Source organism: Spea bombifrons, chromosome 12 (assembly GCF_027358695.1).
Source record: "Spea bombifrons isolate aSpeBom1 chromosome 12, aSpeBom1.2.pri, whole genome shotgun sequence".
NCBI classification, from domain to species: Eukaryota; Metazoa; Chordata; class Amphibia; order Anura; family Pelobatidae; genus Spea; species Spea bombifrons.
Genome location: NC_071098.1, coordinates 14,701,391 through 14,724,219, shown reverse-complemented (window position 1 = coordinate 14,724,219; position 22,829 = coordinate 14,701,391).

Genomic DNA, 22,829 nt, shown 5'->3' with positions numbered 1-22,829 from the left:
CTGTGTGATAATCTCAGAGACTGGAGTAGATATAAAAACACCAAGAAAAATGTCTTCTTCACATAGAATGAAGCTTCTTACCGGCCCTTCCCTTCTAGGCCACATATAGCCCACAGCATACCCCTCCCTCCATAGACAGTGTGATTAATTGCAGCACTTAGTACGCATCTCCCACCTGAAGGAGGTCGGACTGAAGATTGATTTGCATGTATATTAAAGAGCTTATTTTTGGAACTAGATCAGGACCCCCTACTCTAGATTCAATTCCAGTAAAATTCAAAATGAGGCACCTCTCATGAAAAATTTGTGAGTAGTAGGAGAAGGAAAGAGACAATTAGAGGAAAATGATGCAGTTTCAAAGTGTGGGCAGGCAAAAAAAAAGTCATACCGCACCTTCTATGGCTTCCATCTTATAGGCTTTAGCAAGCCAAATGCTCTGGGACTTCGATTTCACACTAGTCGGACTGCCAAAGGTTGCCACAAGGGAAAAATTCAAAACCTAAACCCTGCAGGGCAACAGTGATTTTAATGAAAACCGGTGAGAAACATTTTCCCACATTTATCCTAGACAAGAGGAACCATGCTTTAATGTATCAAGTACCTGTTTATTTTACAAAACAAACCTTTATGACAGCATTAATGAAACATGCAAGTTAGTGATGTCCACAGACTTTAATACCCAACTCCATGTTGTAGGGCACAAAATCTCAGTGATGTTCAACTTTGTGTAATCCTTACCCTGATGGTCTACCATGTCATTTTCAGTTACTGATTCAGAAGACTGGTAAGAGAACAGGAAATAGGATTTCTTCCATCCTTGCACATTTTTGGTTTAGGCTACAAGTAAATACGGACAAGGAAAACAAAGTGGACATGACTGTTCCTTTAAAGTGTATAAACACAGTGATTTATGCGTGGTATAACTAAAATCTCAATATTCTTAATGACTTAATTATTTTAGAGCTACCTGTTGCTACTTTTTCAAGGATCAGTGCAAATATAAAATGGAATTCACCCTCTCGGTAATATTTAGAACAGAAAAATACTTTGCACCGGCAGCAACAACCAAGCAGGATTTAGACCGTCTCCCTCCCTTTTGCAATGTAGCTCATTGTTAGTGGTGCAGAGATAGTGTGACTAAGTGATACGCTCCACTGCCTCCCGTTCAGAAGCTTTAATTATGTTTTAATTGAAGTCTACGCTTGCTAAGGTGAGTCTCCTGGGGAAGATGATGCATTTAAAAGGCCAAAGGAGGAATGCTCCTTAGGCACTGGAGCAGGGCCCTGACCATCTGTGACCCTAACAACATCTATTACATCTAACGCTTCTATTTAAGTTTTAAGTTTGTACAGTATGGGAATAGCATGAACTGGATAGGCATATGTTTATCCCAAGTAAAGGGTGTGTACATAAAACATGAAAGTAAGAGAGTGCTAAAAGACAGACAGCAACGGTCTAATATTCAGAGCCCTGGCTTCTTGTGTTCTGGAGTTTTTCAGCATTGTCATTTCCAATCTTCAGTTTGTCAAGTTTTTCAAATCTTTCTCTAGTATACTTGTAGTACAGGACTTAGCATATCCAGCGTCTGCTTTTGTTGTGGATGCCTGAACCACATAAAGAAGCAGCTCACACCTCATATGCCATTAAGTTTCATATACAATACATGAACCTGCTCCCTGCTGATTAGCATCGGTTAAGTAGTAGTAGTAGTAGTAGTAGTAGTAGTAGTAGTAGTAGAAAACATACAAAATCAAGAGCTGTCTTAAGCCTCCTCAAAACTCTCTAGCATAATTCTACTATACAGTAAGGATCAGTAGCATGCCTGGGACTTCAACTAGATTTCTTAAGACTCCCTAGCCTTTGAACAAGGCATTACTATGGAAGAGTCATTGTTGGATTATTTTGTTATTGTATAAGGAAGCTTGCTATATAGAGTGCTTTTGGCCCCATAGGCATACAATAATAAAAGCATATTGAGCGTCTTCTTACTACCCCCTTTGTATATGTTAGACCATCACCTAAGATTTGATAATAGAGTATGTATGGCAGACATGTGTGTGTTATATCAATACAGTCTAAGCAGAGATTTCTGTTAATGCCCCTCCCCCCACACTTTAAGGTCCCTAAAATAGAGCAGCCCCTGACAGGGCCAGTCTGGAAGCCAACTGCACTTCCTAAAATCAGAGATGACTCACCTGGTTCCACAATTTTACCAGCCCTGGTAAGTAGAGCAGTGCTGCTTGCGACTACAGCAACATGAAGGAACAGTAATCATTATTTTAGGGAAAGAGTTGAGGAAAGAGTTGTTTATAATCTGGGAGAGAGTTTGTACCATCTGCCAAGGTGGGTTGTGTCTGGGGAAGAGATAATTATTGCAGATTATCACTGTGGAGTGTATAAATATTGTTTATAAAGCTTGAGATGCTTTACTTATTGAATAATTATTGAAGCAGTGAAGATAGAACCAATCACAAGCTTCTCACAACCTCTAGAAATCATCCCAAAGAGGAGTCCCCTATTTCTGAGGGAGGAGATAAATGAGAAGTTTCCCCAAGGAGGATTGATTGAGGTGAGAAGTGTAGGACTTGTCTATCTTTAGATTTCCATCTGCTCTCCTCTGGCCCGTCACAGCTGAACTTTCTCCTCCCAGAGAGAGATTTGGTAATTAGATCTTAATTTGCTTCTGGCATCTCTCGTTAGTGCTGATTTTGAAAGATGTTTTCTGTTTCGGTTCAGCATACAACCCAACCCGCGCCCTCAAATCTCTGTGCTCTGAATTTGTTGTGTGCTGCTGATCTAAAAGAGACGAACATTGAAATTGTCGCTGGTGTCCCCTTGTCAAAATTATTTCAAGATGCTTCATGTTACACTTCGGCTGATAATTTGTATTCTAAACATATTCAGCATTTTCAGCAACCATTTCAAGGACTGGAAGAAAAGAATAGGACAGGGTGTGGGGATGTGTGATACTGATCAACTGAGGCACAGAAAACTAGTTACAGAGATTGAAGTAAAGAGAAATAGATCTATAGATAACCACAATACATTTATAGCAGGGCAAAGATTGCAAACAATGTATATAAAGTCATTTTCAAATGGGAAGGTGGAAATAAAAGAAAATATTTATTTAACTTAAGGAGAAGCTGCAGCTTCTGGACATTTCACACCACTGATTGGCAGCTTGAAGCACCCAATCAGTGGCAGGAAAGCACTTCCATTGCAATCTGTGGGAGTAAATTCTGCACATATGGTTTCAATAGACCCCCGTTCACAGCATTTGCCAAGCCAGTGCTGGAGCTTACTGGCAGTAAGTATACCACAATGTATAATAAGTTATGATTGAACAAAACATATGGTAAAAATTGCTAAAAAAAAATCCCTCACTAGAGAATGAAAAATGAGAAAGCTATTTTCTCATTCTCCGTAATGTCATTTTCGACTCCATTGTCTCTGTAGTCTGCGTTTTACAGTTAGATATATAAAAAAACAACCTTTGTGAAGTATTAAGCGCTGTATAAGACCACAAATTACTTTTTTGCCTTTGCCCTTTGTGCCAGATTGAACCTTTATATAACCATCATATATGCCTTATTTAGTAGCTCTTGTGCTCCGTACTTTATTGCTTACATCAATGTCGGACTGTCAGTCAACTACGGCTTCTATCACACACAGCCAGCCCTTAACTAGCCAGCTGTGATAAGACTTGCAGGAGTCGACCGCTGGAGGGCCACAGTTTTTTAACCCCTTAATGACTTAAAATTCATTGTTTTCAATGGGTTTAGGGACCGCCCATTGTCCTTAAGGGGTTAAACGTTGGCTGAGGTAGTTGTAAACCTCCCAGGCCGCACTTAACTCACTCGCCTGGTTCATAAATCTCTATTACAACTGCAGCTTTATTTACATGTTTATCTCTCTATATAATCTTTCCCTCTGCTGCATTTCTCTCCCCTTTAATTAAGAGCTAAATATAGATCTTAATTAAAGCACTGATGAATTTAATTTCGACTGGTATTTCAGATTTGTACCGAGCTGCAGTGTAGCACATCCAGTGGATGATCTTATAAACAACAGAGTGTTTAGATCTGGATTCATAGATGGTTGTGGGTTTTGGATTCTATTGAGCATGTTCATTAGTGATAATAGTTTTTTCTGTTTTCTAAATGTATCTTTCATGATGTGTTAGTGCTGCTTTTGGTCAGCGCAGATGACCAGTCAGTAGATAATCTGATGGTGCAGATTTCATACAGAAGTCTTACTTTATATAGTGTGATATACAGAATTCTTGATAGATTTTCATAGATAACCATGTTGCAAGGGGCCCTCCCTTGCAACATGGTTATCTATGAAAATCTATCAAGAATTCTGTACTAGAAGGGTGTCAATGATCAATTGCCCTAGGTTTAGGGCCACTTTTATTTGCTCTTTTATGAATTTTCTACTAAGTCTCTTGTTGATTGTGTTCAGACTGAGATTGTTTGAGAAGCTTGAGTTTCTCATCTGCTGTGTTTTGAGCAGTTTTATACTGGGCCATTTGGCTTGGCAGCCCACCACTTATGGAAATGTTTACGGTGGAATAGCATCCTTGTCTTACTCTATGATTTGTATTTAAAGGGAAGTCCTATTATATTTTATTTCCTTTAGTTCTTGTCCTCTGGCTGTAAGGAATACATATGTAATTTATCATAAAGTGTCTCCTAAATAGTAACTTTACAATTTCTTTTACATCTATATTTCCTGCAAGTATTCGCCTACATATGATCCTCTGGTATTTAAGAAGCTAGTTCTTGTGACTTGAGTCTCCTGCAGATTAAAAGACAACTCCTAATTGTGTCATTCTGGAAAATATATATGCAAGAAATGGCGTCAAAAATCCTTACACACATCACGTGCTTTTGTGAAACTAGTGAAATGCTTCTTTGGAAACAATCCTCTGGCTTCACATACAACGCTTCTGATGTTGGCTCAGGCTAGTACGTCACTGTTTGAAGCATATAAGTCACACAGGGAAAACAGTATTAGCCATGCAAAACTTTGTGTACCTTTTCCTGCTTTGTTGGTTCAAGTGACAAAAACCTACTAAGCACACCTTGCTGGGTGGGTATGACGCACATGTGGAAAAAAAACTACATGACTTCCCCTTTAAGGAACATCAGTGAGCTAGTGAAAGACAAAGTCCGTTCAGATCTTGGGTGATGTCCCATGACTCAGACAATGTTGAAAATGCATCCTTTAGGAAATATTCCTGGGTTTTCTGAGATAAGCTCCGTGCTTGAGCGTAGTGTAGACTGAACCTTTTAATAACACATGATAGAGAACTATTTGAACTTCCTACGCTAGGAACAGAAGGATATGCCGACTGACGGCAGATTACATGGATACGCTAGTATATTTATTAGATTGAGGAACAGCAATCCGATTAAAGTGCCTTCTAATTTTCTCATTTGTCATTTGTGATCTAATCAAGCCTCTGGTCTTTCATGCCTGAATCGCTTTGATGATAGAACACATCTGAAGCATCTGTATCTCTCTTCAGAGAAGTAATCCTGTGCCCCTGTCCATGAAGCCCTAGCTGTGGGCAATATTTTATTTGTAAATATGTAAAAATGATAGGGCCTCCCAACATTTTTCGGGGATCAGACACCTTGATTTTAACTGTCTTACCCATTCCAGGAAAGGACCAGTGTTAATGACAGTTAAACCATTAAAATTGAAATAGGTCCGTATCATGTAGAATTATGGTCTCATTTCCACAGAGCTATCCTCATTATAAAAATTAATATCACCTAATGCTTACAAGGAAGAGGATAGAGAGTGTTTTATTTGGTCGGTTTTCTTATCACTCATTAGATATCTAGTTTTTTTTATCATGATTGTTTGTTATCAACCCAAACAGAACAGCTGTGTTCTTTGTGTGGTTGCAGTCCTAGGTTAGTCCACTTTCCATTTTATATAAGTAAGAAAAAAAATGATTTTGTCTTTTTACTGTATTGACACTCGACCAAGTAGAGGAACAAAATCGATCAGAAGAATTGCTTTTGTTACTGTGTTCCCAGATTCAGGGCGATTTGCCCTTCCCATCTTTCACTTGGCTCACACTGTCCTTCATGTATCTAAATGAGCCGTGTTCCACTTGGAAATGTTACATGTTTAGTCTCCTTCCTATGAGGTGGCACCACCACTTTCTGCCCTAGAGGTAAGGTACAAGATTGAACACGGCTTTAAGGTGAATAGTCTAGTGACTCCTTGCTGTAAATTACTGAGGTCTGGAAATTCTGCAAATCAGTATGTAGGTTGTAAAGGATCCGACTTTTTGACAAATGTGTTAATGTATTAGCTGATATATGCTGGTCTTAACACCACTACAGTCAGTATTGAAGTAATATTGAACCATGGACCATACCTATTGTCTCAGCTTTTTTCCCCTTGTCCATCGACCGACTATCTAGTGAAGAGGACATCATCTAAAGGTTGTGCTTGATAGATTTAATGTTGCAACCAAACTATTTTGTCAGAAATGTTGAAAGTTTTGACTTTTCATTAAAATAAAGAGCAGGAAGGGGGGAGGTCTCATTATTTTGAGTTGAAGGGGAGATCAACATGCATATACATTTATATTGTCTTACACACTGAAGACTTGTTTCTGGAGTTTAATGGAAGTCTGTTTGTATTTCAGACCTGTCCACATCCACTTAGCATAGGAGAAATCTCGTTTTATACACAGGGAAATAGTTTTCTCTTCTTATAAGTGACTGACGTGCCCTTCTCAAGCTAAATAAAATTAGGACTTAAACTGGCACAGAAATACAGGAGGCGCTGGCTTTCACCATCTCATTATGCAGATGAGGCTGTCTGCGTACACAGCCGTTTAGCTCCTAATATGAGTTTGCTTTTGGGTGGACAAGGAAAGAATCTGAACCAGGGAGACCTCACTGCATTTCATGTTTTTCATGGGGGGGGAAAAATGAGCAGCAAATTCCCAGCAATTACTTCCCAAATGACAGCTATCACACCATTTTACCAACCATTTATGAGAAAATGATAGAACTTGCAAACTTCTGTCTTTGGTGTGACACTTGGTAGAACGGATAAAACTACTCTGTATCGTCTACCTGTAATTTATTGTGTCTGTCCTTTAAAAGTTTCCATATAGCCCCATAATGACACCATATAAAATGTATACATGGATCACTACTAAAGGTTTATCTATGAATCCCCTCTTTTTTGGAGCATATTACTCATCAGATAATCAACGCAATCAATAATTTATCACATGATGACCCATAATGTATATGTACAGCAAAATGCTCATTTTGATATTCTGTTTTGCTCCAATCATTTTATGTGTGGAATTTCCTTTTTAATTGATATGCCTTTTTTTATTATTATTATTATAGCTGTTGTTTATTGTTTTTTTCTTTGCAGACTAGAATACTAAGTTAACCTCTTAATGAACCGATCAAATGACTTTTTAGTTTATATTGTGAAATTGAACACCTCATTTGCCAGATGAAACTAAACTGTAGAGTTTTGTGGTGGCAAGGACCATGCCAAGTTTAATATTATATATAACTTTAATATAGAAACTAATAAATTAAATTTACATAATCAGGAAGGGTCTTGGATAACATTTATTGAATAGCAGAGATAAACAACAGCATTTTTATAGGCATTTGCATGTACAGCATAGACTTCCACAAGCCTAAGCAAGGACATTTGTGTCGTTGTGTGTATACTTTGTCTTTAACTGGTAAATCGATGCCAGAAACAATTATTGATCCATATATCTGTGTCTACAATCTGTTTGTACCAGCCAGATTACTGATGGTAAGAAGTCGGCGAAGTATATCTTTTAACAGATTCCACCAACAGGACAGAGTAGATCTGAGTTACTTTCGAAAACGATCTTTACATTGTGCTAATAAACTGGTTTGCAAATATATGGTACACCAGATAACAATATTTTTTAAGTTTTGTTATGTCATTTCTCCTTTGCGATTTCACTGATACCATAGTGAGGAGCCCAAAGGCTTTGCATGCATAGGGAAAGTAAGACATGCGGGTTTCGTTATTATTACAATCTATACAATTTCTGTATGAGTGATTTTCATAGTGTGTTTGTAAATGGGCCTGAATGGAAATGTGAATTTATACGAGTCTCATTAAAATGTTTGATACACTTTTCTTTTAACTGAGTTTCCTGGACCCAGCCATGAATCTCCTGCATCAGTATTTGTCACAACACCTAAAATGTTTATTGCCTTTCTAATGCAATGGATGGAAATCATTATTTTTATAAAGTGTTCGAATGGAAATTGGTCCATCGGTCCCTGTTTTTTTCTATAAGAAATCTTACACAGCCCTCTGTATCTTTTGGTTTTCTATAGTTACCCAGACATGTACCCTGGGACCACATGAAACTGAAATGAGGGGCATCCACTGTTTTTAAAGCATGCCACTGTGGGAATGCGTAGTTTTGATGGTCAAGAATGGATTGGACCTATTTTCTAATTTAATTCCTTCACTGATGAGAAGTGGGTAAGTAATCTCCCGGAGCTTCCTGGTAAACTCAATTAAACATTGTTACTTACACAAACAAAGTCCTGAAGGGCTAGGAGTGCCTGGCCCTGGCATGTATTTTTTTTACACCATGCACTGAAGTAGATAATAGTACATCTCACCCGATGAACGTTCAACTTTTAATCTTGTTACACCGTAAACTCAATGGCGTGTGAGCTCCTTACGCAGCAAGCTCATTAGATTGTAAGCTCATTAGACATTAAGCTCGCTTGTGCCCGTATATAATAATTGCTGCATCCGCAGGGTACATGGACTAATCAAGATTCTCTGCGCACACCAAATCAATTTGCAGCACATTTATCGGGGGCCGCGTTCCTCGCGCACAAACCAGCGTTACTAATTAAAACAAGAGCAAATGATGGGGTTTTTTAAGCAGTAATTAAACGCTATGATCATTATCCTGCCGCTGGACGCTTCTTAATCAGAGGCAGATGTTCCAAATATTAGAAGTTGACAAGCAGCAGCTTGAGACATGAAGGGTTAATGAGAGAATTTAATGAATAGATGATGTCATCCAATCATTAAAACTTAACTATCAATAAGGCCAGTAATAGGCGTCATTGTATCGCTCTGCATGTTATTATATCCCTATGAATGCTATTATGCCATTAGGGATATTATTGTATTATTCTGTGTTTTACAATATCACTCTACACTATTATTATGTCTGTTTGCATTGCATTATATCTTTCTCCATGTAATACTATGTTTCTGCGTGTTATTATAGTAATCTGCATGTTAAATAGCACTCAGTTGTTACATGATTATGGGTGTCATTGTCTTTCTAAATGTTATTATATTTCTCTACATGTATGCAGATCCTGTCAGTCTGTTCAGGTTAATTTATAGTATAGGCTTTGGCTGAGAACTCTGAAAATAGTGATAGTTCATAAATTAGCATTTTATTCACACTTACACATTTATTTCAGAATACTATATCAGAGTCACTGTCACCAAGAACACACAGAATTATATTAGCAGTAAGTGTTATAATTAAAACTTTCACACTTTATCATGTGTGTCCCAGACATTCTACATGTAAGTGCTTGCTCTAATAGGAGATGTCCCTTAGTTTTGGGACAGTATTAACAGAATGCAGAAACCCCGGTGGAAAATGTATCTTTTCCATGGGAGATTTTAGGGTTAGCTAATTGTGAAAATATGCGTTCTCAAAAATGGAGGATGCGCCCATCGTAAAGTCAAACAAGTATAATGTACAGTTTTATATAATTGTGAATGGCAAATAGAGGATGCTAAGGCATCGGAAGGGTCAACACTTTTGCATTAACAGGCTCAAGGAAAGAATGGTGGAGGACACAAGGGTAGGTTGTTTTTTTGTTGGAACAAGATTCTTGTGAACTTTGGAGGTTAACCATGGTTGCTTTGTTCTGGTCGAGTATATCTCAACTCTTACAATAATCAGTTATTTTCTGTACGTATACATTTGACATTATTTATGTGGGTATTAGGAGTTATGTTGGTGGCACCTTAAGTCTAACGTGGATAAGGGCAGGGCCTGAAGAGCGTGGATTACAAGGTCGTCAGTCAGTAAAATGTGTACACACCTGGCCATACGCCACAATATTACACTTTTTGCAGCGAGTGACAGCACACTAAAGCAGGTATTTCCTAAAACTGTTATCTCAATAACATCTGCTTTCGCTTATATCCTCCTAAATCTGTCATTTAAAACTTAAATATGATGCCTATCCCTAGGATATTATGTCTAACAAAATCTATCCAAGGTATTAGCACTGTTCCATGCATTCCTCTTTGACGTATATCTGTTTCTAATATTTATTGCTTTCTCTTTATGTACATCTGTGTGTGTGTCTGTCTCGTGAATAGAGTACAGTGTTCCTCAGGCAAGGGAGGAATTTGTCCTGACTTTATGTCTAAATACAACATTTTCCTAGTACTCCCTGTAGCGTTCCCTGCCCTTTGCAAGGTAAACAGTATCAGGGAAGATTAGGAGAATCCTCCTTCTTACGACTGCTTATGTAAACACATGTCGCCCGCAGAGCATTACAGGCATGAAACATCAGGACTACATCCAGCAGTCGCAGCGAACCCATCAGTGGTAAAAGCTTCAGCAATAAATATATAATAAGGCCCCCTAGCACCTCACAGTCCTGACTGATCACCCCCCCCTCCATGCTGGCACATTTGCTTGTTGGTGTTATTTTAGCTGTTCAGATACAATATGTATTCAGGAACTAAGACTATATTGAAGTGGATACAGATTCAAAGGGTTATTGACCTGGTAATGTACAGTGACGCAACAAAGAGGAAACAGGTTTATTCTGACCAATATGTAAATATAGATTAAACAGGAATTCACATTTCAGTGATCTGGTCCTAATGTCTGCTGTCACAAAGAAGACTCACAAATATCTGAACCAGACATTTCTAAAAAGTGATTTTATTCCGTATAAATCGTACACTCCACTTGTGACTACAAAATATCCCTTGGAATATGACCTTTCTAGTCAGTGACCTTTAGTGAATGAAAATGTATGTAAGGTGTATATTACTCTTAAGGTCTAAATCCATTTGCAAATTTTCTGAAATTATAAACATCAATATGCTTGTTTAGGATGTGGGTAACTTCCAAAAAATACCTTCTGTAAGAACTCCCATGAAAACATCTTAATTGTCCATGTATATAAAAATAGGTAATTGTCCTCCTTCAAGATCTCCTGGATGTATTTCCACCTTAGTAGAAAAAAAGTCCTGCCAATAATAAGAGAAAACTGAACGTTAAGGTTACAAGTGTGAAATCCAGAATGCGAGTGTGTCCATCCTTGTTTCTGATGGCGTTAAAGTATGGCTTTAATTTTTTAATAGAGGTTAGATACAATTACCGTATTTACTATTGGCGACATTTGTTTAAAATACTTATTTTTTGTTTTCTTGACAAAATAGTCCTACCTTTCCATTCCATGTCCTGTCTTGGCTTGTGCCACATGCACAGCTTGTTACCGACAGACACTGACTATGACCTTGTAAGCTGTCAGATACTTGCAGTTGGATCCTCTTTTGGATCCAATGCTTGGTCAAATTACATTAACATTGACTAAACGTGTACGTCAAAATACCTACTGTAGTGCTAAAAAAGGGTTCATGTCTCTTTATAGATAAGTAATTATTTCCATTGCAGTAACCAAACAGCCTCCCATGCGAAGTGGTGGAGGCAAATACAGTAATGAAATTTAAACATGATTTAGGACTAATTTAAGAAGTCAGGAAAATGAGCAGACTAGATGGGTCGAATGGTTCTTACCTGCTGTCAAGGTTTTAAGTAACCTTTTGAATGTGCCCATGCGAATGAATGTCTGAAGTTAGTGGTCGGAGTGCATGTGTAGGAATTAGATGAGGAGGGCTTGCGAGGGGTGAGGGATTATTTCCTGAGCTGTTCTGCTTTTTGTATATTTTCACGTGCTTTACTTGCAATTTCCCATAGCTGTTGGACAGTCTTGAATAGAACCCTTTTTGTGCTGTTCCTTTGGAAATAATTAATTATTCCTGGAGTGGAGTGCACACCAATTTAACAAATTCCATGATAATCAGAAAAAATACAACCAAAATTAGGATCATGGGCACATCAGGAATGGGCATTAATCATATCTGACCTTGACGAAGGACAATCTGCATGTACCTTGAATATAACGTTTTCTTTTATATCTAGGGATGTGTATGTTGCTTTTATATTGACATGCCACTACCTTTGGGAGAATTTGCACAGGTTATGTTTAATCTTAATCTTGGGTCTAACAAACTGGTGCAAAAATAACAGAACGGAGAGGTTGGTGCACTGCTGGTATGGAGCTGCAGCTTCTCCTCAAATATCCTTTATTTTTTTCTTTCAGTTCAAGAGTGCGTTTTAAACTGTGTATTACTTAATTATTTAATATGTATCCTTTGTTGGTGGGACTCCATGGGGCTTCCATTTTCCAAATTCCAAAGACTAAAATACAAATATTTAGGTTTGCATTTATTCACATTTATGACAAGCTAATACCAAAAAATACCATTTGGTCTCTAAAAAAGACATTTTGAAAAGCAATTGAGAGATGGATTTATTTCCTCTGATCTTGCTACAGAATCCGAGGGTGGCATGAGCCAGTCACTCAGTGGTCAGTGAGGCGGAAGTTAAATAAGGCTAATAGAAATATTGTGGATTCAGTTGATGACTTAGTAGTAAGTTAGGTACTTCTCTGAGTCACGTAGACGTTGAGGATAAATAACATCCAAATTAGTCCAGACTGCGGAATAAAGGCCGTGCATTATTAATGTGCAAATATTATCTCGGTGACAGACGTCTCTCTGCCCATCCACTGACTGCGAGATCCGTACTCTGTCTCCGCTCTGGGACGAGCAAATGATTGTGTTTTATACTTGCAAATTGAGTCGGTAAATGACCAGAGGAGGTGAACAGAATAGAATCTGAGAAGAGCAGGGAAGTTGGGGTTTTGTGGTAGGGATCGCCCTTGTACTAAGGATGGTTAATGTATCATGGTTTTAAGTATGGTCAGTTTCAATGATTTTTTACATGGCCTATGTACAAAAATGAGTGGAACCTTAAATATTTTGTGATTTTTACTTTTTGTAACAAACTGCAGCATTTGAAAAGTCGTTCCTAGTACTGTTGGAAAACCTTCCCTGGAAATCCTTTAATTATGTAAAATGTCTCTTTCATAATCATCTTTGCTGCGAACACTAAATTGCCATGTGAAACAAAAGCAGACACTGATGTTTCTCAGTGATTAAACCTTCAGAAGAATGACAGATCTCCTAAGTTTTATTTGTGATAAAATGTACAATTAATGTTCTAAACCATACAGAATCTTACTGAATAACCTGGGAACTGTAGGTGCTCACTGTGGGGTAATGTATTAAATGTATCACCTTAATACCCTGGGACTTCTAAGGGCAGGCTACCTGGAATGCTTCCTCTTCTGAGGGAGTGGCTTTATGGGGACGTTGTTACACACAAGGGGCATGGCTAACTGCTGGTAAGGGTGGGACTAGCCCCATATTGCATTTCATTGTTTAGGAGTTGGAGGGGGAATTAGGGAGTGGGCGTGGCTAAACACCACTCCCTTACCCCAGAAAAAGTGCAGCGTGACCAGCACCTTGTGAAACCCTGAGAGTTCCCAGGTATGATAACCATACCTAGAGACGCCCCAGAATAGACTACCCAGAGCTCTCCCTTTTCTACATGGGCTGAGAGTAGAAGGTGAAGTGGGCATGGGTAAACACTACTCCCCTGAATGAGAAAAAAGAAAAAACCTAGAAGCTCCAAAGAGTTCCCAAGTATCTGCATCACACATTAATACAATCCTAATACATTTTCTCTTTATGGCCCACAGGAAGGACACATTTACCCCTTGTTGGATAGAGGCCAGAGTATGTGACTTGGCTACGGCTCAAACACCTTCCTGCTTGCTTGAGCTTGTGGCAGCCTGTGTCCTACTACATGATATAGCACAATTCTTCTACGGACTGTCATAGAACAAACTGATAAAAAAATGCAATTTTAATATATATAATAGAATGTATATGTATACCACCCATTCTGACCTATAGAGCATCCCAATATGGACACAAGGGGTTATATACTATCACCTGAGGCAAAGGCAACATTTAGCAGGATGGCTTTACCAGATAGGACTAAATATTTCACTTTGTGCCAAATTTAATTAATTAAATTAAACCATATTCCCTCTAATGTCACTGGTGGGATGCTGACTTCAGCCGACATCATAGTTCCAGTAATGCCCTGTACAGTTCAGGGCCCAAGAGCTGAGGTGCCCTTAAGCCTAGTAATATATTTCTTGTCTGATATGGGTCAGTTTCTTGGTAAGAGAGGAAAATTGTCTTTTAGGTTTTCTAGTACCTTAGATAATCTATGTCTGGCTGGCCATCCCTTGCCATATGATGGAGCTGACCCTGCATCTAAATTAAAAACAAATGTCTTGTTTGTGTTAATGATGTTCAATGTATAAGATAATTTACCCACACATTGAAAATAATGGTCTTTAATATAGGAGCAATTTAACACCCCATCTTTGCGGACCATTTATCCTTCTTGTATCATTGTCATGAGTTACATTCATTGTTTGTTGGAAGCCAAGTGAGGAAGGCATCTGGCAATAACATCTGTTTAAAATTCTCAATTCACCCAGAACATATCTGAATATCTAGTATAATAGTCTCAAAAAGAGGTATCTAAACACTTGACATATGTACCATCTGTAGCACTTTAGAAATCACTATTGTTTTGAATTATATTATATTTCTGCTAGCCATAATTCTTGATTATTGGCTTTTTTGGCTATTAAATAATTCTCTATCTTATTTTTTATGTTAATGTATGATTGTTTCCATTACAAGTAAGAATGATAACTTCATTGATTCATTGTTTGACTATTTGTATTTAATTATAGAGTATGATGACATGGTTGCTGTATGGTCATTACTCTCTGATGCCAAGAAAAATGAGGTGTCCCTCATTGATGAGGCTACAAAGCACTTTTGAGATTCTGATTCATATAATAAATGCTTGTAATGTCCAGGTTTTTGGGGCCCTCTTAAACAATAGAGAAGAACACATTAGAATCCCAACATTGAAAAGGTTAAGTATATGTGTTTCTTTGCCAATTGGTGGAGACTTGTCTTGCCAGATGTCCACAGCTGATCAGAATCTTACTTGGGTTGTAAGACCGGATACCCTTTAGCTAAAAAGATTATCAACAATATACCTGTAGCCATTCTGTAGCCATTTGGCAGTCTTCTATATGATCACAGCAGTACAGAATAGAAAGGGAGTCAGTCCCAGACTGTGTGACCCTGAGAATCAGCCCCTTGGCTCTAAAGACTCTGAGGTTGAGCCAAGAGCCATGAGACTGTAAACTCTGAGAGTTCCCAGGTATGGTAATAACACCTGTATTTCTTTCCTCAAACGGCAGATTCGGGAGGGTTTAGAGTAATGTAAGCCTTTATGAACAGGTATTGGGTGTTAGCAAGTGTTTAAAGCTTGCAGAACAGGGATGAAATGACAAATTACTGGTTGAACATGATGGAAATTGTGATCCAAAGTGACTGGGATATCACTAAATTCTGACTGAGCATGATGGGAGCTGTGATCCACAGTAAGTGGTTGTCACAAATTGCCATTGTTTATCCAATTCACTGTGAACGTGGTGATTAGTATTTATTGATCCTGGTAAATGTTTGCTTGCTTGTGCATCCTTGTTCTCCCAATGGCGGCATAATTTGAACATTATACCATAATGAAGGGGTGATATATGTTTCAATGCGGATAACAAGAGACATAATGGAATTCCCAGACAGGTAAATGGGAACTGTGATTACTGAATGATGGGAAGCATTTCCAGCTGAGATCTTAACTGCCGCTAAGTGCGAGGCTCACTGAGCTCTGGGACTCAAGGGCAGAAGATAAGCTGGTTTCCATTAGGGTTACCATATTTATCCTTTAAAAGACAACACTTACAAGAAAAAGAGAAAAAAATATTCCATAATATTATCCCAGAATAAATGCTTGGCGTTATGCCATTTCTATGGGTTTTCTTTTACAGGAAATTCAGTAATACTAACCTTCAAAATAATCCACGGCATGTTCTCAACAATGAAAACCGACTATTAGCAGATGAAAGTGAAGATGGACCTCATAATATAACTATTCTGTACCCTGTGCTAATGTAAAGCCTTCACCTTCCCATATCTCACCAGTGCGTATGTTAAGAATTCACAGACACTGTTGTCTGTTTTCAGAACGGGATGAAGCTGTTTGTCTGTGGTCCAAATAGGCCATATATTAAAGGTACAAAGTGGAACTTTAATGCCAAAAATAATAAGAGGTCCCTTGCAGGTGCCTGAGGGGGATTCTGCAGGGTGGTGCAGCTTCTTTCTAAGGTGATTGATTTATTTACAATGTACTTTCGTAGACATTCATTGTTCCAGGGCTCCCTGGGTCACTGAATGCCTGTCCCTTTAATATTATCACTTAACGAGCAAAAAGAGCCTATGCTTTTGTTGTCAGCTCCTCATCTCATATATGTACCATTATAATTCTGTAATGTACAACATTTTCCAGTGGACCCATCTTGCAGTCGGACTACAGCGAGATTTATGCAGGCTGGAATAATACACAACACAATCCAGTTGAATGCATCTAATTTAATATACATCTTAATTTAAAAATGTTGTTTGGACTTTTATAGCCATGCTTTAAATCTTGTTATTGCCTAATTTAATTACCCTTATTAATCTCCCAAATCCTCCATAAAGCTACTCTCTGTAACTAGACTTGCTTCATATATTTCCCCCATATAATGTTGTCTGTTGCTGCATCTAAGCTACCTATTTAACTTGTTTAATTTGCTCCAAACATTCACTCATTGCCATTCCTGGGAAATCACCAGGTTTCACCTGGAAAACTCCGGGAGAAGCACCACTCCGAGTCAACAACCGAATCCTCCAGGTCGCTGGAGCGGGGTCTTGACAGGCTGCACTCCCCACCCATTTACTCTTTAAATGGGTAAGCTCCGGGTAGCTCCGGGTAGCTGGAGCCCAGACATTTCCAGGTATGCAGGCTTAGGTGGCAGGTAGCATCCCATGCTAAATCCTGCACATGTTGGTTCTCTTTGGTCCTGCATAATCCTATGGGACAGTATTGATTGTCAACCACGTGTCTCCAGGCTGACACGCCCCACTCCCCACCCATTTTCCCTTTAAATGGCGGTGTTTCCCGCTGCCGTCGGCAGGAACTCCCCTGACGTCAGCAGGAACTCCCCAGACGTCAGCGGGAACTCCCACTGATGTCCTCGAGAACACCACCAACGTCATGGGACCACCCGCTGATGTCAGTGGGCAGTCCTGGCCGTGTCCCGCAAGGGAAGGCTCCAGGCAGCCGGAGCCCAGAAGTTCCCAGGTATGATAGTAGGTTTATCATTGATTCTATGCTGCATGGAAGTTCCAATCTACCTGTTATCCTCTCCTGTCCATGAAGGTTATTCTCATGACTTGGAGACTTCTTGGAGATCGGAACGCAGCAAAGATTGTATCACAAGTGATGCTGAGTTCAAAGTAATTGCGTAAATATTTATGTCGCAAATGGCATTAAACAACCTTACAAAAGCCACAAATTCCCATAAAAATAGCAAAATGCGTCTTTATTTGGGTCAGTACGCTAACTTGCTACGCTTCTGATATCAGCCCAGGCTAGTGACGGTATAGTCAACTGTAGCGAAGATTGGATGTACATTCTGTAAATAACACAGGGAAAACACAAACTATAGAACACACACGCAAAACTGTATGCACGTTTTCCTGCTCTCCTGCATCAAGTATCAAAAACCTGTTTAACATGCTGTACATTGCAAGGTACATTAGAAATATGGCACCTACGGGGGAAATGTTAGAGATATTTCTCTTTAAATATCTCTGCAGATATAATGTATTTGTTTATAATCAAATTCCCACACATATATCTATATATCTGTTCTCTTATCGAGATTGTACTGCCTTTCATTTGTCCAAGAGCTACAGAATCAGTTTCTCTTTATTTTATTACAGTTCTGATGGCAAATATGCCTGTAATATTGCAGATGCCATCTTTTTGTTCTCTACACAGTCTAAATCTAACAGCCTGTTGATTCTAGACGTTGTACCTTCCCTTCTTTCCCTCTGGAATTCTTAGGTGTTCATCAACCGTTATAAGAGACATGTCTTCATTCAAAGCTCGGTGGCAAAGAGTGCACTTCAGGACAGATCTCTCTGCTGAAAGTGACAAGAAGGCTCATCGCACCCCTCGGCACAAATCTACCCCTCCTCCTCTTCTTTTTCAGAGAAACTGTTAACAAGAATTTATTTTTACATTTAAAAAAGTCCCATTTACAACCACTTTTCGGTTATTGGCATCTGGCAATCATCAGGCGATGGTAATTTAGCTAATTAAATGGACTGTCATTTAATGATATGTAAATAGCAGACAGTCCTCGTTAGGCAGGCTGATGACTCTCCCATCATTTAGAAATCCTGATGAATTCTTTCTTCTCAAAAACCCTTCTCCCATAATTGATTTTTGAGCACAAAGAGGAGAGAAATGTGTGAAAGATACTGGCACTTTTCAGTTATTTTGCTCCTGATAATTCATACTCCTCCTTTCTCCTCCCCAGACTCTCTCCTCCAACTGCCCCCTACCACTTCATGCAGAAACCCAAGTGAGGCAAAATGTTGTGTCTTTTTATTTCAATGCTCTTCCATTTTTGTTCTTATTTTCAATGCATTTAATTCCTGTCCCACGTTCTCAGTTGTTTTTTTTTTTTGGCTGATTACAGTTCCGCTACAGGCATGTCTTTTTTCTGTCAGGTCATCGCAGAAATGCGTCACTCTACATTTAGCATAAAGAGAACTAACATAACTTTGTTTTCTTTTTTTTCTGAGAAAGGAGTGATCAGCATTTTTGTGGTTTCCTCTCAATAAGCAGATATGGACATTCCCTCTCTTATTGTTCTATAGTCCACTTTTGGAACTATGTTACATTCACATACAGGTCACATACAATAACAAACTGGTACAAAAGGAGAAGAGGACCCTGCTCTTGCAAGCTTAGAGTCTAATCATGTACATGTCTTTTTGTTTGTCTTTTTCCAAAGTAGAGCCAATAACGTACCTGACCTGTTAAGATGTAAAATGTTTTTCATCCTAAGCTACAAATATTATTATGAGTGAGGACACTAAGCAGCTGCTTAAACTGTTATATTATATGCTTAACCCCTTAAGGACCGGGCTCATTTTTTTCTTTTTGTACCCTGTGGGACCGAGGCTGTTTTAACACTTTTGCGGTGCTTGTGTTCAGCTGTAATTTTCTCCCCGCCCGTTTAGTGTACCCACACGTGTTATACATTGTTTTTTCCAGGACAAGATGGGCTTTCTTCAGATACCATATGTTTTGATCATATCATCTTATTTACTATAAAAATAATAAAACATGGTGAAAATTTGAAAAAAACCGCCTTTTATGACTTTTCTTTGAAAAATATTTTACTCACCTACAAAAACAAGTAAACAAACTAGCTAAATAGATTCTACTATTTGTCCTGAGTTTAGAAATACCCAATGTTTTTATGTTTTTTTTTGCTGTTTTTTGTAAGTTATTGGGCAATAAGTAAAAGTAGCGTTTTATGATTTCCAAACCCTTTTTTCCAAATCTGGTCATTCTGCCTCCATCTCCTCTTTGGAATATCTTTGAAGCCGGTTAACTCAATTAATCCCCATCAAACCATATATTTTTGAAAAATAGACACCCCAGGGTATTTCAAATGCTGGTATTTTAACCCTTTCCATGCACTAATTATACAACCACACTTTGTCAAACTTATAGTAATACTTTGTAATAGTAATTTTTTTTTTTCACACGAATTGTAATTTAGTTATAAATATAAAGGTCCTGGTATATGTCACTGTCAAACAACACTCCAATATGTGTTCAGCAACATCTCCTGAGTATGGTGATACCCTACATGTATAGGTTTGTCAGATTGGCTGGTAAAAGGCTACTTTTGGGACATGCGTAATTCAGGTGGTCATGTGGTCATTCTACCTGTTCTTTGGAACATCTTTGAAGCCGGCTATTTCAATTTACCCCATCAAACCATATATTTTTGTAAACTAGAGACCAAAAAGTATTTCAAATGCTGGTATTTTAACCCTTTTATGCATGAGATTCTACCACCTTCCTTTGCCAAATTTAAATTTTGTATTTTTTTCCACACAAATTGTACTTCAGGAATCAATTCAGAGCTCCTGGTATGCGTCACCATCAAACAACACCCCAATGTGTGTTCAGCAACATCTCCCGAGTGCAGTGATACCCCGCATGCATGGGTTTGTCGGGTTGTTTGGGATTTAAAATGCCACATTTGGGAAGTGCGCTTTTTTTCTCCATTTTGGTCAGTCTGTACCTATGCCCTATCTTTGAGCCCGGCCACTCCAATTTACCCCATCAAGACATTTTTTATTAAATTAGACACCCCTTGGGTATTTGAAGTGCTTTTATTTTAACTATTTCTATGTTGGGATTTTTGAGAAATTTTAGCACTTGCTCAAAATAATAAACTTTATTTTATTTATTTTTTATTTATTTATTTACACATCTTTCTGGTACTGAATGGTTCCTCTGGTGACATCACTGCATAATCATTTTTAAATTTTTGTATTATTTTTTTAATATTTTACAAATCACATTGTGATTAGAAAGCTGGGCTCCATTGACTTGCATGGTTGAATGCAGTACCTGTATTCAACCTGCAGAGTCTGGAGACCATCTAGCAAACTTTTTCAACTTTTTTTTTTTACAGGGCGGCCGCCATCTTGCGGATGGCGAAGATCACTTGCAGTGGCGGCTGTGACCGCTCTCCGGATCGGTCACAGCCCGTTCTGGGGTAAGTGGTGTCGCTGAATGCCTCCTAATTATTTTTTAGAATATGGTCGGGCGTTACAGACTCATAATTGTAAGGAGCCTCTTTTGAACATTTATGTACCTGAAGCGCTTGCACTTTAATTGGAACACACAACACTCAGTAATTTGTGTCTCCTGGAGATAGAGGGGTACTACTGGAGCCTTCCTATACACCGGGAAATATCTTGTTTGAAACAACGGTGAGACACCGGGGGAGCCGGAACGGAGAACACTCCAGAAGAGGAGGATACATCTGAGACAGAGTTAACCCTTGTTTACCGATTGTACGAAGAAAGCATCCCATGGTTGTTGTTGTTCTTTTGTCTTTATATCTTCTCCCTATGAGAATCGGATGCTAACCCAAGGAGGTATTTTTTGGAAGGTCTGAATACCACACACAATCTGTGCGTGCATATATTGGATTTTAATAGGTTTTTCGAATTGCATTTCGTCAACACTATCACCGTATTTTTTTTGTATCTTTGTAGCTTTCTCCTTCAAGTACCATAATCGGTCTATACGAGCGCCCCTAAGTGGATTTTGTTTTCAGTGTTCAACATTTTGTAGAGTGTTGTGTAGGGCTGCAGCTGTATACCCGATAAAGGAAAGAGAGTATTATTTATTATTTTTTATTACTTTTTTCTCTACATTTTTAAAGAAACGTTTCACGCAAACCAGCAAGAACTGGCTGAATCCCACCACTGGGTACAGGATCTCCAACAGCACAAAACTGGTATAAAGAAAACATATTGACAATCTCATTAAAGATAATGACAGTTATAGAAAGATTCTAGTTAGGGGTTGAAAAATCTCATCTCCCTCCATAAACTATGCATTACAAAGACAGAAACTTAGCTGATTGTTGAGATAAAACTCTCCATGGTATATTTTTAATATATTGTTATTGCATCATTACTGTTTAGTGGAGCTACCTCACTTTGTCCTCTGCAGTCAATTTATCTTGTAAACGGGACACTTTTTATTGTGTTTTGTCAGGAGCATTTCATGTACGCCTACTATTAAGAGATACATATTCATGAGTTAGTAGGTCCCTTTAAGATATAGATTATGGTAACTCTCCATGATAAAATGTTGCCTTAGTTCAAAATGCAGATTTTTATTTCCTAAAACAAGACTTTAGATACCGTATTGGCTCGGATATAGGCCGCACCCGAATATAGGCCGCACCCTAAAAGTTAGGTGCTTTTTTAATGAAAAACGTTTCTGCCCCCCCCAAGAAATGCTGCCACTCTGTCCCGAAGATGTACCCCACCCAAGATATGCTGCCACTCTATCCCCCCCGATATATGCTGCCACTCTACCCCCCCGAGATATGCTGCCACTCTGTCCCCAAGATGTCCCCCCTCCACCAGACTTACCGGTGCAGACTCCACTGGGTCTTGCGGGGCCGGCGGGGGACATCTACACATAACTTGTATTCAACTTCCGGTGACGGCACTTCCGCCGTGGGAAGTACCGGCAAGGAAGATTGTTCGCGCAGACGTTCACTGGCAGCGGCGATGCGAGCAGAAACATCCGCTGCCGGCACGTCTGCAAGATGTGCTTTAAAAATCTCCCTTGCAGGGACTCCCCCCGTGGGAATTCCCGGCAAGTGAGATTGTTAAAGCACATCGTGCAGACGTGCCGACAGCAGAGGTTGTTTATGCTCGCATTGCCGCTGCCGGTGAACGTCTGCGCGATGTGCTTAGACAATCTCCTGTGCCGGCACTCCCCCCGTGGGAAGTGCTGGCAGGGGAGGCTGTCT